Source organism: Ptychodera flava, chromosome 22 (genome assembly GCF_041260155.1).
Source record: "Ptychodera flava strain L36383 chromosome 22, AS_Pfla_20210202, whole genome shotgun sequence".
Taxonomy (NCBI): Eukaryota; Metazoa; Hemichordata; class Enteropneusta; family Ptychoderidae; genus Ptychodera; species Ptychodera flava.
Window position 1 is genome coordinate 22,902,564 of NC_091949.1, and position 13,666 is coordinate 22,916,229.

The window sequence follows — 13,666 nt, forward strand, 5'->3', positions numbered from 1 at the left end:
TTTTGAAGTCATATTTTACAGTTACGCAATAATGTACCTCCCTCGCGAACTTAATGAACGAAAGGAAACTTTGCCGACGAGGCCAAGCCGAGTACATTATAGAGTGCAAATTTTACTTGAGTCCATTATAGGCCGGCAGGGTGTACATTATTGCTATTATTTTATAGTTTTGGCAATGCCAGGGAATTTGTAGATGTAGGAAACATGAAATTTGTAGATGAACGAAACATTTTGGGCAACAATACTTGATAATCGAAAACATTATCAGTAATAATCAGTGGGATGACGTCACAAAATTCACTGGTATTGACAAAGCTGTATTATATATAATACCCTATCACGAAAAGCATAAATTCACATGAGAACTGATTCTAACTGCATAGAATATATGTGTAAGGAATGTGATCTGTAAAAGACTTTAAATTTTCAATAAATATGAGCTATCTAAGTATTCTAGACATAAATTCAACTCGCCAACTTCTCACTTTGTTCTCCTTTGTATTGGAGAGTAGTACATGAGACGGTATAGAACACTTGGGTAAGTTAGGGGGTCTTTTTGGGTGGGAAAGATATAGAACACTTGGGTAACTTAGGGGGTCTTTTTTTTTTTTTTTTTTTTTTTTTTGAAAGATATAGACCACTGTCGTGGCCGACTGGTACAAACGTACGTCTCCTTGGTGATGGAAAGATCCCCTAGCCTAGTGAACATAGATATAGACCCCTTTGGAAAGATATAGACCACTTTTTGCCTGGGCTTATAGATCACTTTTAAAAAGATATAGATCACTTTTAAAAAGATATAGACCACTTTTAAAAAGATATAGATCACTTTTTGTCTGGGCTTAAATATCACTTTTAAAACGATATAGGTCACCTTTAAAAAGGATATAGAACACTGTCATGGCCGCCTGGTAGAAACGTACGTCTCCTAGGTGATGAAAAGACCCCTAGCCTAGTGAAAATAGATGGGCTCGATCACTCTGTGCAGGAGCCTGCTGTATACGAGTGGGGTTTTTTTTCGCGGAGCAGCACAACTTCGAGCCGAACAAGCAATGTAGGATTGTGGCACATAGGTTATTTGCTTCAGAAGTTGAAAAACTTGGGAAAGTAGCGCACTACCTGGCCCTCATTTGATGAAGATGAATCCTACGGCTGATTTTGGAGCTTATTCACAGCAGGGTAGTGATGTACACCGTACGTCGTACGGCAGTCGCATTGGATACGAGTGAGTCTTCCCGACTTTGCTGCAAATAACAGGGAACAATTGACATTCTTTGCAGTCAGCATGGACGATAAGATGTCAAGGGATAATGTGGTAAGTTCATTTGCTATATATTTCATTACTTTTCATTTTCTTCGATCTAATACATCATGTATTTTTTGTTCTATGTTCATAATAATGTTGATTGATATGCAGTATCGACCCGACCTGGCTTCGTCTATCAAACAAGCGGGGAGGTGGGGGGGCATGTACGTTTACGATTTCAACAGTTGTATTGATATATTATCATTCTGCAACATTCGAGAAAAGGAGTAGGGAGTATTAGAAATGTGAAACTAAAGGAGCGATGCCGTACTGTACCACGCCGTCCAACATACGTGACGCTATCGCCACTATACCGTGCACATGTTGTGCGTGAACACGTTATACTAGCGACGAATACGGGTTTGAAGAGAGAGGTTGAAAACAGTGTTTAATTTTATAATGTTTCAAGTTCAATGAATCAAATCTATCAATTTTTAAAGAGAACTGACATATCAATTACGGTAGTCGATAGAAAAAAACATTGGTTTGCAAGCGCTAGGAGTAACGCGAGTGATACTGTCCGTTCGTACTTGACCCGCGAGATAACGATGCTATTGTTTGCGCTTCGATTGTCCGGTACTCGCGTAAATCATGAAGTGAAAAAATGCGATGATTTCACAAGTACGCTACCAATTTTTATCCTCTCCTTGCCTTCTCAAAAGAATACCTGTGAATCCCTTTCATCGGCGATGATTTAGAGTGAAAATTATCGTAAGGACGAGTGTTTTAACCGCCGATTTTCATGGAAAGAAAATGGTGAAATTTGTCGATCTGCAGTGCATGCAATGCAGTCGACCGCCGCGCTGCCAAAATCAGAAAATAATCCAGCATAGAACAAAAGGTAACCTGTCAATCATCCAGGGACCCCTGCGAAATTGTTACAATGTTTCAATTGTTCCATTCGAAATCTGCCCAGCTGACATCGCGATCGTTCTGCATGCAATTGGGCTTATGCCGAGTTTGTTTACAACTAACTAGAAGACCTCCGTCGGGCTATCTTTCCACTTCTGCAATTCTGTAACCATAGAAATTGTATAACCATTTCAGTCGGATTAAAAGTTAGAAGTCACGCACAATCTGCAGTATGTTCAACCCGTGAAACAGTGATAGTTTGTATTCAACACTACACGTCAGGGCCTGAAAATTACGCTTGCCCGATGCCCGGGACAGACTGATTTCTAATACGGACTAGCGCAAAACTAGCCCTCACTTGCCCGCGGCAGAAAGTTCAGAGTCAACTCAGTGTTTTGCCAAGAGTGCGTTCTTTCGTCTTTTGACGCAAATTAGAAACAATGTCCCCCAAAAGTACCAGACATGGGTCACTCGGACGCACTCAAATCGGGGCTTATTTGTTTCGTCTCAACCGAAAAACTAAAGAAAAATCAGTTACTCTGTTACAGTTTGCGATTTATGGTAAGCAAGTCGATGTGCGTCCGCTAGTCACTGGACCCTTGGCAAATGCAGGGCCACGTACTTCTCCACTCATTTTACATGTAAAATGTAACGAGATAATAACCAGACAATGATGTTTGAAGCGGAAGCCTAGATCATTTTAAATAGAACAACTAACTTTTCACCAAACAATTTGGACAGTGAAACAGTGAAGCAAACTTTATTGACAACCACGGTTACTCTACCCAACTAACCTGCTGTAGCTATATTATAGTACACAGTGTGTACGGAGAATGAAATTTCTAGCCACACTGCACGGAACATCAAATGGCACTATGTGGTGTGATGGAAGCTCACAACTTTACCTAAAAATATCAGTAACTCCAAAATTTTGATGAAGCACTATATCCCTGTCTTTCAAAGTAGTATTTTGCAGTCAGAAATTTCTCCAGAAGGAGTCTCATGCCACTCTTCGATCGTACGCAGCAAGCTTGTGTAGGTCACCATGCTGAATTCCTTATATGGTCAAGACCCCCTATCTTGATTGTAGCGGACCTTAACAAAAGCCACCTAGCTTGTCAAAGCCGTGGTATGGCAAGTTGCTATTGCTATTATGAAGAGAAAGGAGTTCCTCTCAGATATTTAGCGTTTTCAACCTATTTTCTTTTTGCAATTTCAATGAAAAAGTATCAATCAATTGGGCAATTATAAAAATGAAGTGAACTTTACAGCACTAGTGAAAAAACCATGTTAAATGTCTGCATTATTAGACTATTGTCTTCAATCACTTCTACTTTTGTAGTCATAAGTGTGATGAAACATCTTACTAGTATTTATTTCTGTTAAACACATCTTAATGCGGTAAATGGAAAGAATTCCCATAAACGACGAAAGCATATTAAATAATTTTCATTACAGTAATGTACTTTTTTACAATTATAAACTGTAGATACCACCAATTTGTCACAAACCATTCGAGGTCCCACAATCTGGGTAAGAGCAGAAATCTTTTTTTTTGAAAATTTTCAGGGCAAGTGAGTTTCTGCTACGGACAAGTAGAAAAATAGAGGCTACTTGTCCGGGGACAAGTGGATAAAAATTAAATTTTCAGGCCCTGCACGTACACCGTCTTGGTTCAGCGTGTTCATTTTTAGCCGGATGCCGGCCAAATTGACCGGCTACTTTCGTATTTTGGCCGGCTACTTTTCAGCACTGTTTCGCTCTCTGGCCCGGAAATTCTGGTTTTGATAACAATAATTAGATTTTTTGGTGGTCTTGCAAGCCGCAGATAATATTTCAGAAGTGCCGATGTGGCTATATGTAGTCTAGCAATTTACGCGGTGAACTTGTTGCTATCACTGTACACTGTAGTACCGCGATCAGCGAACGTGGTGTACTATACACTGGAATCGCTCTCGAGGTCAACCTGGCTCGCCCGATCACAGCCCGAATTATTCCGACGTTCACATCGGGTATAGCCGAAAATTGGACTAACATACAATTACGTTATGCCCGCGAATAGCCGACCATTTCCGAATGAAGCCGACTGTTGTTTCGCTCAAACGCGGAAGAGAAAGTCGACGCCTGAGAGCTTTGGTTTTCTGCGTAAGAGTAGGGCCTAGTCTGATGGGTTTGGTAGGTTTTTGATCAAATCTAAAGCGACCACAAGTTACTGAGTCTCATTTTTCATACTTTCGAAACGCCACGTCAATCTATCCATGGTCGATCACGATGTCAATATTCAACTCAGTCGATCGACATCGCGTTTTGTGGAGGGGCCGTGGTTGTGTGCATCGCGGAAGAGAAAGTCGACGCTTGAAAACTTTGATTTTCTGACTTTGTCTGTTGGTTTTGGGAGGTTTAGATCAAATCAACAAAAAAATTACTTGGTCTCACTATTCGTACTATTCAAACGCTACGTCGATCACAGTGTCAAATTTCAGGTCGACCGATGTCGCGTTGTGGAGATGGCGTTGTGTGTACTGTGTTACAATTGACTACCGGTAGTTTGTACACACACGGCGTAGCACAGGCTGGCGTTCAGTGTCGTTAGTTTGAGGTTTTATCAAACATGAACACTGAAATTTAGCTCTCTTTTTCAATTATATTCAACATCAGCAAAAAAAAAATAATCAGCTCGCGGATTCGTTTTATTGTGAAATTAGTACAGTGAATTAAATTCACTGAAAATTGTGTTCCTATAATTCATTGAATTGAATAAACTCTTTGATTTTACTGTATCGTCAATCAAGTTTATTTAAATCAGTAAAACACTTTGTACAGCCAGGCTGGTCAGGATTCTAGCGGATCATTATCTACTGGATTGTGAAAACCCTAGGCCCCGTTCTATGATGTATTTCAAAATGTTTGTTCAAGTCATGAGCTACACATAATTCTACACAACAGTCTGGTGAAATTTTGCTATTATCCTTGTCAACTGAATGCAGTTGACAGGCCTGAGTGAGATCAATTAATTTTCTGACTTTTCTTTTAAACTTTATCCCTTGAAAACATGTTGTAATTGGCAATGATAATGATGATTCTGTATACTGAAATGGTCTTTAATACTGTACAAGAATGCATAAAATTACTCCAAAATGTCTTCAAAATTTAAAAAGTTCTTGCCCACCCCGTCCCTGAAACCCTCCCCCTTTGTGTGTGTTGAAATAACCTTTTATACACTGTATAAGAATGCATGAAATTGCTCAGAAATGTCTTCAAATTTAAATATAATCCTTAACACTCTCATGCTGAAATGGTCTTTCATACAATCAATAATGCATGAAATTACTCCAAAATGTCTTCAAATTTTAAAAATTTCCTGCACACAGGGAGGGGACCCCCTCCCTGAAACCCTCCCCCTTTGTGTATGTTGAAATAACCTTTTATACACTGTATAAGAATGCATGAAATTGCTCAGAAATGTCTTCAAATTTAAATATAATCCTTAACACTCTCATGCTGAAATGGTCTTTCATACAATCAATAATGCATGAAATTACTCCAAAATGTCTTCAAATTTTAAAAATTTCCTGCACACAGGGAGGGGACCCCCTCCCTGAAACCCCCCCCTTTGTGTATGTTGAAATAACCTTTTATACACTGTATAAGAATGCATGAAATTGCTCAGAACTGTCCTCCTCCCCCCCCCCCCGCCCGCCCAGGGAACCTGGTTGCACATAGAAGCTAACCGCCTACTTTTCTGAATTTTCCGCCTACTTCAAAAGTTTTTGAGAACCCTGTTGGTTACACCACGGTCCCTCTCTAGAGGGACCGATCGTGTGGTTACTTGTCCATCAATGCCTCCTAACTTCCCGTAGGCTTATTAAAACTGCATTTACCATAATGACAGGAAAAACAAAATTAATGAAATATCACAGAAGCAGCACTGGTGACGCTTCAAATGTTTATTTCGGTAGTTAAACTGTTGGCGTATAACCACTCTCGTGATGTGATTCTACAGCCTACTGCGCCGATGGGGCTACGCTACGGGTCCGGAGCTAATCAATGTGCAGGCTAGGTCTGTTTTCTGTACCTTTGATGGTGCATATATGAGAAGGTCGGACCTATTTTGAAAATTGGGTCCTGAATCGATTCGTGATATCAAGTTATCGCGGCGATGTTGAAACTTTACAACAATTTCTTTTGATAAACATGCGGAACGGCACCGCACGCAGTAAACCTGTATGATCTTGGGCTAAAAGAAAGGGGGAAACCGCTTAAAACAAGCAAAAGAAAAATAAATCTGCCTCTTCTAATCTTAAGCTTACTGTTGAGTAGAGGACACGTCCAGCAATTTTCTAAAACTGCTTTAAGAAAGAAAATGGAAGCTGTGCATGGTCTACAATTGGAAGCACATACTGTAAACAGAAGCAACCGGTCACATACACGCGACTAGGTCAATGTCTTGCACGGGAGACAGACTTTGTAACAAATTTTTGATCGACAGTCACCCCGTGTGCATGATACCGGAAACTTTCTATGCACGAAGTCCGTGTTGCAGTGGTGATGTCAATATCTCTGAAATGTGGCGGAACCATTTTAGTGATCTCTTAAATGTGGTGCACTCGGTTAGAGACAAAGAATTCGTGTTGAATAAGGTTGACGATTGCAACCTTGATCAAATGAGTTTTGTATCACCTAGTGATGTTCGTAAAGCCATTTACAAGTTACAACAAGGTAAATCTGCTGGTCCAGATTCTCTCTCATCTGAGCATTTTGTATATGCTAGTAATAAGTTAATTGTACTTTTGAGCATGTGTCTCACTTCAATGCTTATTCATAATGTATGTCCTCCTAGATTTTCTGAAGTTTTGTTAGTGCCCATTGTTAAGGATAAGAACAAAAATGTAAGCGATAAGAACAACTATCGCCCGATTGCTCTGTCTACTATTACCTCGAAAGTTTTTGAATTAGTTATTTTGAATAAGATTGAGTCGTTCCTTGGATCTTCACCTTACCAATTTGGTTTTAAAACTTGTCATTCTACTGATATGTGTATGTTTGTCCTGAAAGAGGTCATTAGCTATTATAAGTCATGGTAGCAATGTTATCGTTACTTTTATGGATGCTTCTAAAGCTTTCGATCGTGTGAATCACTGGTCATTATTCAAGAAACTGATCAACCGTAATGTTCCTATTTGCTATGTGAGATACCTTTTAACCTGGTACAGAACGCAGGAAATCTCTGTTCGATGGGGCTCCTGTATTTCAACACATTTTACTGTTAAAAACGGTGTGAAGCAAGGTGGTGTATTGTCCCCAAAATTTTTCAATGTGTATATGGATCATCTTAGCCATAGATTGATTAATTCTAAGGTTGGTTGCAACATCGGTGGTATTTTTGTTAACCATCTGATGTATGCAGATGATATATGTCTGATAAGCCCGTCAGTGAAAGGAACTCAGATACTTTTAAATATATGTAGCAATTATGGCGATATTCATGATATTGTTTTCAATACAGAGAAAACTGTATGTATGTGTATAATTCTCAAGCGATGTATGATGGAACATATTCCGGCTGTTTATCTCAATGGAGTTAAACTGCGATTTGTTGAAAAGAAAAAGCACCTCGGCTATATGTTGGCAAATACCTTCAGTGACAATTCTGATATCGAGCGTCAGAGGAGATCTTTTTATATCTCTGCTAACTGCTTTTGAGAAAATTTTCTATGTGTTCTCAGAGTGTTAAATGTAAACTCTTTAAAGCATATTGCTATCAATTGTATGGTGGTAACTTATGGGTCAGCTATAATAAAAGCGCCCTGAAACAATTGAAAGTTGCTTACAATAATGCTGGTCGCATACTTCTACGATATGACAGACGCAGCAGTGCTAGTACTATGTTTGTATATAATAGGATTGACACTTTTGATGCTTTGCTTAGAAAGCAAATCAATAGTTTGATGAAAAGGGTTTCTATGAGTGAGAACCTAATTATACGTAAGGTGTATGATGTTGTGTACTTCACTTCTGACTTGAGGAAAAGATGGATAAATTCAGTCTTCTAATCTGTGTTCAGAAATATGTCTTTATGGTCTAACCCATAAATGAATATTTCTTGATGTAACCTTTTTTGTATCATTCTTTTTGCCAATCCTGTAACCATTTATATATATGGACATGCTCATTGTCCGAAATAAAGAATTAATAATAATAAAATAATATAGTATTCTGTGTATGTACTGAGTCTATTGTTTACATGTATTATGACGGTCGGCCGGGGCAATCGAAATCGCGGCCGAAACAGCGGCCTGTTTTTGATGTCATTTCAAACGTCTCCTATTTGATCTACCGTCTGGTTATCAATGTTCAAAAACTTTGTTTGTTTCTTAAAATTGAATATGTTATCCTGATAAAGTGGTAAACTGTACAGTACAATCACAATTTCTTTAACAAGTTACAATGTCAGACATGATTTTTTTTTTTTTCACGCAAAGTAGTAAGCAATAAGCAAACGCCTCGATACCCAGTTTTTTTTTTTACTTTTGTTCTGCGTTGAGTTCAAAGTTCATTGACTTTAGCACCAAATGTAAGGTGACACTGAAACACAAAGGAAATTATGCCGTGTTTGGAATGAGAGCTTGCATAGTTAACAGGCAAATACAACTGTATCACCTTGTTTTATACTTGTTTTAAATTCTGTTTCAGACCTGTGTTTCTAAGGTAAAAATAATAATAATAATTATAATAATAATAACCGATGAAATGATGATAGCTGTGAAAGTTAACTAATCAAACAAACAAAAAAATCTAAGAGTTGATCGTTTCATATTTCTTTCCCGTCGATGAACAAGAGCTTCAAACAAATCACACCCACTGATGTAAATTGCAAGCAAATTTATATAAAACACACACGCACAACAACATTATATATACAATACTTTACATTTATATTGTGCTATTATTTGTATTCAGTATTGTTTGCTTGCTTTAAGTGTTACAGTCACCTTTACTACATTTGAAATAATTTTTGTTATGCAGTGTCATATTTTTATTTATAATGTCGTTGGATTTTTAAAGAGAAAATAACCTAACTGTTATGTTTTTTAAATTTTGTATCTATTACCTTCTCCACTAATACAGAACTGGGGGGGGGGGGGGTAATCACATAATCTGGTGTAGATTGAGATTTATTTTCCCATGCATTCAGCTGTTTAACTCTCCATGAATTTCACTACACTCTGCTGATAATCTTCTTTTCAGGTGGCTGTTGATTTTAATCTGCTGATCGCCAAGAAAGAAAGTGGATGACTAGGTTGTATGCGTGAGACCTTCGTCATTAGAAACTCATCCCTAGCGTTGATGCCAGTGAAATGATCGTGTCTCAAGGAACGTACAGGTGACCATCTACTCCACTCCACCCTACCCCGTCCTCCTTCCAGAATACTGTATCTGTGAAACATTCAACATCAAAGTTTTGTCGTCATGGACTATCATTTCTGCCAAAATACTTGACTCATATTCGGACATATTTGAAGGACATTTTCAAAGCTTGGGAGAATAACCGTTTTGTTCGTGAGGAGATACCATCAGTGACTGTGACAGAACATTACGTCATTGCCTTAGCCTTTATGCAAATTTCTATACAAGTCCCGCGCGCGGGGCCTGATTTGACAGATTTTATCGTTCACCGGCAGAGTTCCAAAATCTAGGTAATTTGTATCAAAGAGTGTTTCCTTTTAGGGTTGACTTTGACAGAGAGTGTTTCCGTTTAAGGTTGACTCTTGGCAAACATGGACATGATCCGCCCAAAATCTATAAATAGAGGTAAAATTATGAACTCTGTGTGCACTCAAGACCTTTGACACGGAGGTTAAGCCAGCCCCTTTTTAAGGTAAATTGTAGCTTGTGTCTTTGTTAGCTTAGCTTCATTAGTAATAGAATAAGTCAAAATGTTCATCGAAATGACGTGCTTCGTGTCCATATTTATTTGCTGGTCGCAGTAATCATTACGTTTTTCCAGTGTGTTCCCAGCGCAGACAGCGAACACGAGGAGTGAACCGGTGCACTAGTATTCGCGTGGAGTTGATTTTTTTTTTGTACGTGTGTGTCACGCGGGGGTTGTCTCCAATGCATTGAAGTGACATTGTAATATTCATCCGGCCTACTAATGGCAATAACAATAGGTCTCTAAGGGGGGAGGGGGCGCATATGGGGGGGGATGAATATTAGGAATGAGCAATGGAACCTCACTAACTAGCTTTTCCACTGGGCTTGCTTTTGTTTTTTTGTTTTGTTTTGTTTTTGTTTTGTTTTTAATGTATAATTAATGTACGGTACATACGTAATACGTTATTTCAATATGGGTACTACCCATACAAAACCGTTTGTATTTGATTTAGATTTAAGTGAAGAAAGATATAAGTTAATATTTGTATTTTACTTAGAACGAAAAGCTCGTCGAGATGATTTTCGTACACTGTGTAATACCCATACTATGGGTATTATGGATGAAGGACAACTTTGTATTTGGCATTTTGACATAGCTATGGATGACATCAAACCAGACAAAATACGTGAACTTTGCCATCAATATATCCAAGATGTTCACATTGGAGAAGAACAATCCGAAGCAGCCTAATATGCCCGCGCATTGATTTATAAATGTTTATGTAACCATGTTCTTGTATTTGTTCACATTATAGCCATAATGCCAGCACGATACAGAGCCTTTACTGTGGCCAGTTTCTACAATGGAAAAGATGTGTTTGGTGATTACAACTATATCAATGCTGGTGCAAGTTTTCATGGCATGGTCCAGATTGAGTGTAATACCGACGAACCGGAGTATATGGCTCAGCGGTGTTTGACCAATATCCTAAGACGTGAAAAGTTGAGAGACTTTGTCCTGATACATCACAACTTCAAATGTTCCGTTGGAATGTCAGCGAAACACCACTACCACATCTTATACAAGATTAATGGTCCCGATGATTTCATCGCTCATGGATTTACCAATCGTTTATGGCGATTAAAACAGGAAACTGGATGTTGGTTTTCATCATTTCCAATACAAGTTGGTGATGAAGTGGCTTATCTACACCATCTCATGAAAGATCATGGATATATTATTACAGCCCGTGGAAAACAAGCAACAGCCATGACAAAAGAAGCAGGAAGACTATTGCAAGAAGAAGAAGATGGCAAAACTACTACCCCAGAAGAATACAAGTTCAAAGTGGAAGAATATGGACGAAGAAGATTTTGTTCTTGTTGTGGTGTAGCGGGACATTACAGTCGAAATTGCATTTATCTTTAAAAGAATTGTATGTGTTGAGTTTTCCCATACTAAAATTAAATTTATAGAGTTGGACACTGAAGGAAAAAATGCTCAGTTGGACATTACAGTTGAAAATTGTATTCATCTTTAAAAGAATTGTATGTGTTTGAGTTTTTCCCCATACTAAAATTAAATTAATAGAGTCGGACACTGAAGAAAAAAAAAATGCTCAGTTGGACATTACAGTCGAAAATTGGAGATTTCATAAGCACACCAAAGGTGTGTGAAATGGAATCATAATTCCATGAACAAAACCGAGTTAAGATATAACCAATGCATTTCCCCAGAAATGACAAGCGCCCTCAACGTTCAGCCATTTAAAGCAAACAACTGCACATGCTCAGAAGCATTCATCCTTCGACAAAATGATGCACGATTAAACTAAGTCAGTTACATTTCCGTTTTTTTTTTTGTTTTTGTTTTTTTTTTTTTAATTTACCAACTTTTACTTTTGTCAACTACATCAGATACAAACTTTTCGAACAGTATCTCATAACAAATGACAATAACACAGTATAACAATCTCAACAATAACTGCGCAACATCAATATGATTGTCTGTTCTGTCTAAATGGTGTAGCATCTTGTGAATGCCAAACACAACTTCAGCCTCCATACCACTGTTAAGTCAGGGTCTGCAAGAGAATTATATGAAACAACTATGGTCACTCATAGATTCCACCAGCAAAACCCCTCATGGGAGGGAAAGGGTGGGAAATTATATCTTAACTCGGTTTTGTTCATGGAATTATGATTCCATTTCACACACCTTTGGTGTGCTTATGAAATCTCCAATTCCATCTCACAAAACCTCGTTAAGATATAACCAATGCATGTTCAAAGCTAATTTGCTTGTTGCAAAACACCTTCCACAAAGCCTGGTGTAGGCTTGTTGGAATTGTGTTGTTGAACCTTCTGAAAGTAGATGGCTTAGACCAATTGGCTCTGGACAAGATATCATCCAGTGATACACTTGGCTTTTGGCCTTTGATGTTGTCGCTGATCTTGTGGAATGGGCTTTGAAAATACCTGTATCAAGGCCTGCAAAGTTCATGACTGCTTTCCACCACCTAGCTAGTGTGCTCCTTGATACTGGCCTATGTGGTCTGGTGTAACTAATAAACAATTGGTTTCTGTCTACTCCATCAGGCATCACACGCCACTCCTTTGTCTTGTCTAAATATACTCTCAGACAGGTAAGAAACACACAAAGACTTGTTGTGGGGATACTTACTAAATGAAAGGGATCCTAGAGGACCACCTGACCCTCTTGCCAATTTTGAGAAGGTGGTTTTCGATGATTTAGTCAATTTTGTTAAATTGAATGTAACCTTGTCCCCAGAGTCAATCATGCTATCTACCCGTAGGCACTGTTGTTACGTGCAGAGGATACGAACAAAAGGGTGAACTCAGCAGTTAACGTTTAAACAAATTTATTACGAAAATAAAACTATTGCTAAGTCAGGGATAGAGTACAAACTTAAAAGTGTACAGACTACTTATCTCAGCTGGGACGGCAAAGCTCCAGTCTCAGAGTTGTAACAGTCAGTCGGATGAATGAACAGTCCTTTGGCTTGCAGGCTTGAAGCTGCACAAAGTCCACAGTATAAATCCAGCGTTGGCAGTGAAGGTCTTGAAAAGTCTTGAGAATGACTACTGCTGGAGTTTAGTAAACACACAAGAGACACGATCCCAAAAGTCTGACTGCAAGCCTGCTGTCCCAGTATTTATACTCATGTGTTTACATAAGCATATAAGAACAATCTAGAACTTTTATTGACATGCTAATTACTGTTCTAAAATTATCTCTCTTACACAACTAATCAACTTTCCAGAACATTCCAAACATGACTAATTGAATTCAAGGTTGTGAGGTCATTAAGGGCAGTGACCTTGAGAATGTTCTAGACTTATTGAACTCAGGTCATGATGAGTGTGGGGGAAATGACCTACATAACACACCCCCTCTTCAAAAAAGAAAATTTTTCAAAGAAAAATCTTTCTTTTACAAATGTAATCTTGAAAAAGATTTAAGTACTCAAAATTTTTTTTTTTTTTTTTTTTTTTTTACTCTAAAGTAAAACTTCTTGAAAGTGAACAACAATAAACTCTAAATACGAGAGAGACAGTCTGCAATTAAATTGTCTCTGCCTTTGATATGTCTAATATCAAGATTAAACTCCT

General features: G+C 38.3%; 2 long non-coding RNA genes across 3 annotated transcripts; one reads left to right on the forward strand and one right to left on the reverse strand.

Moving 5' to 3' along the window:
- The first annotated feature begins 671 nt into the window (after positions 1–671).
- On the forward strand, positions 672–11,673 carry LOC139122986 (uncharacterized). Of its 2 annotated transcripts, none has more exons than XR_011549557.1 (3): positions 672–1,315; positions 9,407–10,037; positions 10,849–11,673. It is a non-coding gene; the product is annotated as an uncharacterized lncRNA (long non-coding RNA). The 2 variants fall into 2 exon arrangements; XR_011549556.1 differs by having other exon boundaries at positions 676–1,315; positions 9,407–9,542.
- Positions 11,674–11,884: 211 nt separating this feature from the next.
- On the reverse strand, positions 11,885–12,854 carry LOC139122985 (uncharacterized). Its single transcript, XR_011549555.1, has 2 exons — positions 12,717–12,854; positions 11,885–12,117 (listed from the first exon to the last, which is right to left on the reverse strand). It is a non-coding gene; the product is annotated as an uncharacterized lncRNA (long non-coding RNA).
- Between the last annotated feature and the right edge of the window lie 812 nt (positions 12,855–13,666).